Here is a 9766-nt window from a genome sequence, read left to right on the forward strand (position 1 = left end):
AGGTGTGAGGAGGTCGATGAAACAAGTAAATGAAAGATAAAGATATGGAATATTGGATGTGTGTTTTAATGTTTTTGTTTCTTTTTGTTGTCTTGTTGTATTGTTCTTCTATGTTTTTCTTTTTATGTATTGTAAGGTATGTTCTGTTAAATTTTCTATTTCCCCCCCTTTTTTCTGTAATCTTTAAACTTCTAATAAATATCATTTTTAAAAAAAGAAAAAGAAACCATCTTTGAGATGGCTAGAGCGCTGGCGGTGGAAAACTCATTCTGATTCGGACCAGACACAGGTTAGAGCTCAGCGTTGAGCCTACCAAGTGGCAATAGCGACGGCGAAGAGGACCTTCTTCACTGCCTCTATTGCATCTGCAGAAAACAGCAGCAGGAGACTCTTTTGGATGGTTCATAATTTAACAGAACCACCTGTGCCATTGGGGCCTGATAAGGCCCCCAAGATCTCCTGCAATGATTTCGCAAAGTTTTTTTGCTGATAAAGTTGCTCAGATTCGGAAAGAGGTAGAGTCCACCATGGAAGCAAGGCCGGGGTGGGAGAGTGCTAGAGTCCTGGCTAGTCAGGTTGCATGGGATCAATTCTGATCTGTTACCTCTGAGGATATAGACAGGTTGCTTGGATGAGTGAAACTAACCACCTCTCGCCTTGATCGTTGCCCATCCTGGCTCATAAAAGGGTGATGGGCTCTGTGGAGTGGTGAATGTTTCCCTCTGCAAGGGAGCCTTCCTAGACCCACTGAAAGAGGTGGTTATTAAACCACTTCTTTAAAAAAAAATATCTTTGGACCCAGCCAATATGGTCAACTATCTCCCAGTCTCAAATCTTCCATTCCTGGGCAAGGTGATTGAGTGAGTGGTTGCTGAATAACTCCAGGCACGCCTGGAGGATGCGGGCCCATTGGATCCCTTCCAATCGGGATTCAGGCCTCACCATGGGACTGAAACTGCCTTGGTCGCACTGGTTGATGATCTCCGGCGGGCTAGGGACAAAGGTGAGAGCTGTTTCCTAGTTCTGCTGGATCTCTCAGCAGCCTTTGATACCATTAACCATGACATCCTTCTGGGCCGTCTAGAGGAGCTGGGAGCTGGGGACACTGTTACACAGTGGTTCCGCTCCTTCCTCCTGGCCATGTCCAGAAAGTGGTGTTGGGGGATGAGTGTTCAGACCCCAGAGTTCTCACTTGTGGGGTGCCTCAAGGTTCTGTCCTCTCCCCCATGCTTTTTAACATCTATATGAAGCTGCGGGTGAAAGATCATCAGGGGGTTTGGGCTGGTTGTTCATCAATATGTGGATGATACCCAGCTGTACCTCTCTTTTAAATCATAGTTACAGATGGGTAGTCGTGTTGGTCTGCCATAGTCAAAATAAAAAAATTCCTTCCTGTAGCACCTTAAAGACCAACTAAGTTAGTTCTTGGTATAAGCTTTCGTGTGCATGCACACTTCTTCAGATACACAGGCCTGTGTATCTGAAGAAGTGTGCATGCACACGAAAGCTTATACCAAGAACTAACTTAGTTGGTCTTTAAGGTGCTACAGGAAGGATTTTTTAATTTTTAAATCATAACTAGTGAAGGTGGTGAAGGTCCTGTGTGAGCGTCTGGAGGCAGTTGGAGGATGGATGGTGGCTAACAGATTGAGGTTGAATCCTGACAAGACAGAAGTACTGTTTTTTTTTGGGGGGGGGATCCAGCGCCGAGGGCCTTCTGGCAGTTCCCTCACTGTGCCATGGTGTTTTAGAATGTGGCTTTATTGGCATTGCATCTGGGCAGGTGAGAGTATTTAATAAATGCTTGTGTTAATATCCTGTGTGTTTATCAAGCAGATCCCAGTAAATAGGTGGGGGCGGCCTTTCACTTGGTGCATCCCTGATTGAGCAGGCCTAGCCGAGGGAGAGGGTGAGGCTGCCCTTCAATTGCTGCTCAGCACTCTGCAGGGAGAAGGAGCCTCTTCCTTTCCCAAATGCTCCGGCTGCCGTTTTGCAGAAATACTGGGCAAAGCTCTGGTGGTGGCTTTTTGATCACAGAGGAACATGTGCTATGCGCACCATCCTTTTTTAGATGCTGCTGAGGGACCATTATTCAGGGCCAGGGCCAGCTGATGGAGGAGGAAGAGTAGCATCCCTCCCACTGGTCCACTCTATCCTGCCTGCTTTCAGCAGAAGCCGTAAGGAAGGCTCTTTGCCCAGGCAAGTGTGCCTGCCTCACACTTGTCAGGGCAGAAACAGCACAACCCATGAGCCAAGGGGCCAGCCAGTGTCCAGGGGCAAGGACGGAAGGGGAAGTCAGGAGGACCAACGGTAATGCATAAACGGTAATGCAGGGTCAAGCAACAAGCCAAAATCAGGACTGAAGAGTAACTTTAGGCTAGACCAACAAGGAGAAAAGAGCAAAGAGTAGACCAGAAGTCCTTTGGGGTTTTCCCTGTAATCTGGTTAAAGAATAAGAGGACTGTTCTCTAGGTGCCTAGATCCACACTGGGGGCAAGTCTTCTTCTTCTTCTTCTTCTTCTTCTTCTTCTTCTTCTTCTTCTTCTTCTTCTTCTTCTTCTTCTTCTTCTTCTTCTTCCCCACCCATCTGGCTGGACTTCCCCAGCCACTCTGGGCGGCTTCCAGCAAAATATTAAAATACAGTAATGCATCAAACATTAAAAGCTTCCCTAAACAGGGCTGCCTTCAAATGTCTTCTAAAAGTCTGGTAGTTGTTGTTCTCTTTGACATCTGGTGGGAGGGCGTTCCACAGGGTGGGTGCCACTACTGAGAAGGCCCTTTGCCTGGTTCCCTGTAACTTGGCTTCTTGCAGTGAGGGAACCGCCAGAAGACCCTTGACGCTGAACCTCAGTGTCCAGGTAGAACAATGGGGGTAGAGACGCTCCTTCAAGTATACTGGGGCGAGGCTGTTTAGGGCTTTAAAGGTCAGCACCAACACTTTGAATTGTGCTCATAAACGTACTCTTTGGTAAGAGAGCCCTAACAGAGATTTAAAATCATAAAACATGCAGCAAATTAAAGCATGGAAATAGCCTGTTACACCTTTAAAATATGCCCTTCTAAGTCTTTTCCAAAGTTTCCCACTTCCTTTAGCATAGAAAGAGACCACGTGTTTAGCAAGTTAAAAACAGTTTACTTGCAAACTCTTCCAAGGTCAGATTCATGTGCTTTTCCATACAGCAGCAAGAAAAGACAGACAGTGCAACTTAGTTTCAAAAATGGTAAGAGTTTCTAAATTATTTGTATAGAAATACAAAGATGGCTTGCTGAAGACACGTGGTTTTGGAACATCCAGCTATGACATCCTTACTAGGGTAGAAGTACATATGGAGGAAGTAAGGTGGAAAGTGGGAGAACAAAGAGTTTGGTAGCTCTTCCTTGCAAGGTGTGGGATGGTGACTTAGCTAAGACTGGCAGGACAGCTTACACTGTGGTCTTAACCCCTCCATGCATTAATTTGAGTTAAGCATGTTGGCTATATACAAAGTCAGGGATGAAGAATAAGCCAAGAGGAAGGACCAAAGAACAACCAATGATACAGGAGAGATCTCAAGAAGCCTTTGTTGCACCAGCAAAGCTCAGCTGGACCAGGAAGTCCTCTTATGTACTATTTCCTGCCCAGGAGCATCCAATGGTCAGCCCAGGTCCTGAAGGTAGTTGGCTAAGAAGGCTGCCACCTGCAGTTCAGTGATTCACAATACCAGGGGCTGCACGTGAATGAATCCACCATCTCCAACAGTGAACTAGGTGGATGGGAAGTAAGCAAATAAACGTCTACACCAGGCTCTTCTGACCAGAAGAGTGCTCAGAGCAGTTTTAGAATGAGAAACACAAAGAGAAAATAGATGTCAAGAAGAGAGAGCAAAAGCTCACATTAAAAATACTATCAAGGGTAGAAATCCAAAAGCAGCATGAAAAATGGGAGGGGAAATGGAGTGGAGTATCATGGGAGAGGGCATGGTTGGTTGTCTGGCCCCCTGAGCAAGAGGGCGTCACGTGGAAAGGTTTCAATGCAGCTCCCACCTGCAAGATCTCACTGAAAAGCAACTCCCAAGCAGATGTGTGCAAATGGCACCTTCGTTTGCTTTGAGTCATTCTTACTAGAGATGGATGCATTGCCCACAGAGAGAAATCCCCTTCCCACACAGACCCTTATTTTGAGTCAGTCAATCTTACTTTATAGCCATCAAATTGACCAAGTTGCTTCAATACTGGAGAAAGTCGTAACATAAATTTTGTTTGTAAGATACATGATGCACATCCCCGATAGAACTGAGCTGCAGGATAAAGTAGATCTTGTTCCCTAATCCACTTGGACAATAGGAACAGAGACACAGAGTGAGAAAAGGCAGAGCAGAGTTTTGATTGTGTTGTGTCCCAGGCACGACCTTGACAATCCTGACTGCCTTATCACAATCCTGTTCCATGTTCATCCAGGATGTTTCCATTCTACAGTAATGTGGTTTTCAAAATAATTTTTGTGGAATGGACACTTTTAGATGAACTCATTGAATTGAAGTTACATTGCAGTGTGGGCTATGCTGCATTTACTCATGTAGAACCAGTGAATCCGTTCCAGGTATATATGTTGAAAATACATTTAATATTATTATTTTTTTAGGTGGGGGGGTGATATTCTTAAAAAAAAAAAAAGGTATGGGTTGTATCCAAGTAAACTCTACTCAGAGTGGACCCATTGAAATTAATGGACCTCTGGTAGTTGTGTCTTTTTAATTTCAGTGAGTCTGCTCTGAGTATGATTAACAATGCATACAACCCTATATTCTACTCCTACATTGCTGGAAGTAAACACTACAAAACTAATGCTGCAATGCGCCCTTGATGAAATTTCCATGCGTAATTAAGATACATGTACAACAGTGAAAGCTGAACCCTGTCCCCAAGTTACAGTGATTTCTCAGTGGCCAAAATACAGATGTGCAACCATAGAATCAAGTTTCAGCATTGATAATATCCCACTTCATTTGCTGCAAGGCTATGCTGTGGATGGAGGAAATGATCCCGGTTGGCCTATCAATACAAGCAAGTCCAAAGCAACTAGAAACCTCTCTGGCCTTGCTGTTTTTCTCCCATCTCTGAAATGAAGTGGCTTTTCTTGCTTATCTCTGTCTGGAAATATTGCCTTAAAAACAAAAGTGGAAACCCATACCAATATTTTTGAGGTGCACCCTGGAGCATAGAATTCTAAATATAAAGTGGTCTTGTGAAGTTCCAGCTAATGAATATTCACTTGTTGAATTTGCATTTTGTTTTTCATCTCCACCAGCTATTAGAACACTGCTTGTTGCAGGCTTGGAACACCCTTCCCAGCTGTCTGATCAAACTTTAAAATGGATGGATGGATAGATTTGGAGCAAAGCAGCCCCTCATTGCTTCCTGATGCGGACGCCCATCTTTTGGGAATTTTTCCAGGAGGCAGCTTCAAAGACAGCCCAGCAATGGCAGCAATCATAGAATCATAGAGTTGGAAGAGACCACAAGGGCCATCGAGTCCAACCCCCTGCCAAGCAGGAAACACCATCAGAGCACTCCTGACATATGGTTGTCAAGCCTCTGCTTAAAGACCTCCAAAGTAGGAGACTCCACCACACTCCTTGGCAGCAAATTCCACTGTCAAACAGCTCTTACTGTCAGGAAGTTCTTCCTAATGTTTAGGTGGAATCTTCTTTCTTGCAGTTTGGATCCATTGCTCCATGTCCGCTTCTCTGGAGCAGCAGAAAACAACCTTTCTCCCTCCTCTATGTGACATCCTTTTATATATTTGAACATGGCTATCATATCACCCCTTAACCTCCTCTTCTCCAGGCTAAACATGCCCAGCTCCCTTAGCCGTTCCTCATAAGGCATCATTTCCAGGCCTTTGACCATTTTGGTTGCCCTCCTCTGGACACGTTCCAGTTTGTCAGTGTCCTTCTTGAACTGTGGTGCCCAGAACTGGACACAGTACTCCAGGTGAGGTCTGACCAGAGCAGAATACAGTGGCAAACAGAATCCCACAGCCGGCAAGCAAAATGGGAAACATTTCAGAGTTTCTTTCCACCTCATAATTCTTCGAAGACATTTCTCCAGAGCTGAATCCCACCTTGGGACTCACCTTTTAATTTGCAGACTTTAATCCAGGTCAAGAGCTAATGTAGTTAGAGCAGCCTATCCCTGACCGGTTGGTTCCCAGATGTCCTTGGACTTAACTGTGGTTAAGGCAGCTTGCCTGGGAATTCTTAGTAAGGCTCATTGGCAGAACTTCCCCCTTGCATGTAGAAGGCAGTGGTAGAGACAGGCAATGTGAATACTATTAAATTTACTAGTCACGTCGTTTTCCCCCACAGGCAACTCAAAGCAACTTAGAAAAAGAAAATACATATATTTTAAAAGCAGGAGAAAAATACATTAAAACATCTCACCCACACTAAAAGGCCCTGGATCAGTAGAAGCCAAAGGCCTGGTTAAAAATGAATGTTTTTGCCTGGCGCACGAAAATATTGTATATTAGAAGATAGCATGATTATGATAAACTACAAAATACCTGATATTCTGTTGCTAACTGGGAAAAGATTACTCAAACTGAATGAAACATGATTCCATCAATGGCAGGAGGAGCTTTTCACAGAGCCTTTGATGTCAAGTTGATTCTGGGTGGTAGGCTCTCTTCTCTCTAATATCTTGTCTTGTCAGTTTCTTTTGCAGTTCCCTGACCCAACATCACGTGGCAGTTAATGGAAGAGAGTTGACGCACTTAATGCAGAAAGGTTTTGAGACAGTGGAGTCTAATTAAAGCGAGACTTTCCTTCGACTAAATCAAAACCCTCAGCAGGGGGAGTAAATTTCCTTTGCCTGTGAGGAAAACAGACTGATTTGTTGATCCCCTTCAGATGGAGAAGGAAGATGGAATGATACCTCTGGGCTTGTTATAGCCAGCCAAACAGAGGAACTCCTAAAAGCTATGGATTGTATTCACTTGGAGAAGGAACACTGAAATTGATAGTCCTAACTTACGGGTAAGGTTTACACTGACTACAACTCTGTATTTGTTCTCTTGTGTTATTGTACAACAAAGAGAATATATTTATCAAACCCAAATCTGCTTGGGCTGCTGTGCATCTCACAGTGATCCACCATCATTCTGCAGAGGGTGATTTCATTTACAGAACTTCTGCACCCCCCCCCCCCACAGCAGCTGGCTACCCTGTGAAAAAGAACTTTTTTACAACCTTACCTAAGGGCTGCATTTCCTCAAAGCAAGTGGTAGGACCATCCCTGTGGTCCATGCCAGAACTTTCTACACACAGAGAGACTCGGATCCCAAGCAATGTCACTGCCCAAGGACGCAGTCCGGCTGGCCACGGGAGGAGGGTGTGCCTTGCATGTGGCCTCATCAGAGTCCCAAGGGTCTGGAGGACCCAAGCCTACTTTCATGCCAGCAAGAGCTGTGTGGAGAGGGAAGGGACAGAGAGCTTTGGGTGCCTGCCCTGCTGACCAGGCAGGATCAGAACCTCCTCAGACCTTCTGAGTCAGCGAAAGGGCTTCACGAGGAAATGGCGCTTGCCTTGTCACACAGCCGGCCATTACAAGCTTGACAAATTTGCATGCCAAGCCAGCAACATCCCTAATGTAGGGAGGGACTTGCTCCGGCGTCTACAGGCACATGTGGGCTCATTTGCAACAGCAGCGGGCCAGTTAATCATAGTTTATGAAGCAACCTTGAGCTGGCTGGATCTCTGCCGACGCTCTTATCTGTCATGCTCCCTTCTGACTCATAGTGCTTTTCTACATTAGTGAGTGAAATGAAGCTCCTGCAGCAATAAACAGAAAGATCACATACCTGCTTTGAAGTTGCCGTTTTAAATACCCTCCCAGGGCTGTGCTAATGCCGGGAGGGGAGCGGAAGCCTTCGCCTCCCCACCTCCAGACTTGCATTTCCAATCAGGCAATGAAAATGAAAAAGGCTCCTTTAGCTGCCTCCCACAGCGAGAGCCATGACAACGCTTTTCAAGCCAATGCACCCGGTGATGAATGACGCTTGGTTAGAACTCACTTCCCGAGTCAGCATCTCGTCATTCACAAAGCACAATTTATTAACCTATAAACACGGTGTAAGCACGGCAAGAGTTATTTTAATTTGTAATTTTCAAGACTCCTTGGAGGAGGCTGGCTGGCTGGATTTTCTCCACTCAGTTACCCTGTGCAAAGATCTTCTCTGTCCACTAGGGGAGGGGGGGTGTTCAATTTTTAAAATAACTTTCTAAAATTATAGTTTAAAGTTGGGTTTTTGGGGCAGTGTTTTAAGGTAATCTTTCAAAATAGTAGTTTTTAAAAAGGAAGTACAAATACCTGGATATATTTGTATCTTCTGAACAAACCGCATTTACTATACATTTTGGAAAGTGGTTTGTCTGCTCTCTATATGTTCGGACACGTCTTGAGATATCATTGCCAAATTCTGCATGAAGGTTCCTGAGAAGTGGGTCAAGGTCATCATCAAAGTTTGGACACCAGGCGCCATTTCCTGACAGTAAGAGCTGTTTGACAGTGGAATTTGCTGCCAAGGAGTGTGGTGGAGTCTCCTTCTCTGGAGGTCTTTAAGCAGAGGCTTGACAACCATATGTCAGGAGTGCTCTGATGGTGTTTCCTGCTTGGCAGGGGGTTGGACTCGATGGCCCTTGTGGTCTATTCCAACTCTATGATTCTATGATTCATTTTGATTCAACATGGCAAACGAAAATGTGACTTCACCATTTTTGGCATAGGTTTGGTTACCTCTCAAAACTTCATGGCCAAACTGGGCACAAGGGTTTCCAAGCTGGGGGTGGCAGTCTTCATTGATGTTCAGATACCAGGCACCATTTTAAATCAAGATTGCAGACCAAAATGTGACTTGCGTGTGAAATCATCTGATTTTTGGCATCACAGGTCAAAACTCACAAATTATATGATCCATGTAAAAATCACAATATTTCTTGGTTTCTTAAATTTCTCAGATAGTGCTGAGTAAAGGTAAAGGTAAAGGTAAAGGTACCCCTGCCCGTACGGGCCAGTCGTGACCGACTCTGGGGTTGCGCTGAGTACTCCCTGCTAATTTAATTATGCTCTCAAATAAGAGTTGGACCACTGCCTTTTGTTTTTTGAAGTTGGACGTTTATTTTTAAAAAATGAATCTCATTTCTTTTCTTATATTATGGAGTTTGGTGGATCAGAGAAATGCTGTGGACATAGTGTATCTTGATTTCAGGTAAGGCTTTTGACAAAGTCCCCCCCCCCCCATAGTATTCTTGCAGGGAAGCTGGTAAAATGTGGGTTGAATGAGGTAACTGTTAGGTGGATTTGTAGCTGGTGGACTGACCGAACCCAAAGAGGACTCATGAATGGTTCCTCGTCATCCTGGAAAAAAGTGACAAGTGGGGTGTCGAAAGGTTGTGACCTGGGCCTGTTGTTGTTCAACGTCTTTTCAACTTGGATGAAAGAATTGAGGGAATGCTTATCCAATTTGCAGATGACAGCAAACTGGGGGGTGGTAGCTAATGCTGCAGAAGACAGAATCAGAATTTGAAATGACCTTAACAGATTGGAGAACTGGGTGCAAGCTAACAAAATGAATTTCAATACGGACAAATGTCAGGTTCTGCTGTGTCCTATGGGTACAAGAGGGGGCCAATGCCACTGAAGATTGTGGGGAATGCCATGCCTACTACAAGGCAGTTTCCTATGCAGTTTCTTTGGTTTTTACTTGGTGAAACCATCTCAAAGCTCG

General features: G+C 44.8%; 1 long non-coding RNA gene across 1 annotated transcript; it reads left to right on the forward strand.

Annotated features, from left to right (window-relative positions):
• Nucleotides 1-2513: 2513 nt before the first annotated feature.
• On the forward strand, nt 2514-7839 carry LOC309540577. Its single transcript, XR_014223358.1, has 2 exons — nt 2514-3340; nt 6694-7839. It is a non-coding gene; the product is annotated as an uncharacterized lncRNA (long non-coding RNA).
• Nucleotides 7840-9766: the final 1927 nt, after the last annotated feature.

The sequence above is a fragment of the Podarcis vaucheri genome, assembly GCF_965113315.1.
Source record: "Podarcis vaucheri genome assembly, chromosome: 9".
NCBI lineage: Eukaryota > Metazoa > Chordata > Lepidosauria > Squamata > Lacertidae > Podarcis > Podarcis vaucheri.